Raw genomic sequence first — 982 nt, forward strand, 5'->3', positions numbered from 1 at the left:
TAATGTAAGTTTAGGTCATTCATTTTACAAACACTCATGGAATGCCTACTGTGCTTAAATCATTGTGCTGGATCTTCCCAAAGACACGGTTTATATGAACACAATTCCTAACGACTTCTTCCTAATGCTTGCTTCGGGGGCTACATCTGGGGCTGAATGGAAGCACATAGACATAGGGCTGCGGTATGGCCACCCCTGCTCTACACTCTGGTCTCTTCCAGAGGCGAACACAGCAGTCACTATCTTGATAAGGTGTGTAGATTAGTCATCACCATTCTGTTACTTTGTAAAGTTCAGTTCCTTCCCCTGGAGGGGTGCACCAGTCCTGGAAATACTGCAATACCAGGTCGATGCGTGGAGTGGACGAAGCAAGCTCTCCCTCCAACTCCTTGCTCCAAAAATCCGTTTAATACGTTGTTCTTGGGTAGAGAACATATCAGATTTTAAACTGATAAGAACAGATACTACACTTGATCTTAGCCAAAAGGCCGAGAAGCGATACGTCTATATTTTATAATGGGACTTCCCCGATCAAATTACCCACCTCCACACAATAAAGATATTGAAAAGGGCCCATTTTAATTCGGAGTTGCTGAACACGATAAAGGGTTGGGGATTTAGAGAATCGTTCCCTGACGTGAGCCAGCTGGCCTCAGGCCTTTTCCTTCCCTTGGATTTTGCCACTGTGGCCTCTGGACCAGAGCAGCGCTGATGGGGTCGGAGACCTTGTCTTGCCTCCAGCCCGGGGTGGACTTCTGCCTTGGCCGGGCTGTTTCTGGCTCCAGAAGCAGATTCTGCAGAAGTGTCAGGATCACCCTCCCTCCAGTACTTAGGCCTTTTCTAAGGAAGAGCAGCTGTGCAGAGAATTCATTCTTCTGCAGAACAGAATCCTTTAATGAGACAAATTGTTTTTATAATAGGACTTTCACAGGGAAAGAAAAAAAACCCTGTCGCATAAAAGCAAATGGATTCTCTCCTCAGA

General features: G+C 46.1%; 1 non-coding gene across 1 annotated transcript; it reads right to left on the minus strand.

The window, feature by feature from the left end:
- Nucleotides 1-309: 309 nt before the first annotated feature.
- Nucleotides 310-500, minus strand: LOC132509076 (U2 spliceosomal RNA). Its single transcript, XR_009536895.1, has one exon. It is a non-coding gene; the product is annotated as a U2 spliceosomal RNA (small nuclear RNA).
- Nucleotides 501-982: the final 482 nt, after the last annotated feature.

The sequence above is a fragment of the Lagenorhynchus albirostris genome, chromosome 18 (assembly GCF_949774975.1).
Source record: "Lagenorhynchus albirostris chromosome 18, mLagAlb1.1, whole genome shotgun sequence".
Lineage (NCBI taxonomy): Eukaryota > Metazoa > Chordata > Mammalia > Artiodactyla > Delphinidae > Lagenorhynchus > Lagenorhynchus albirostris.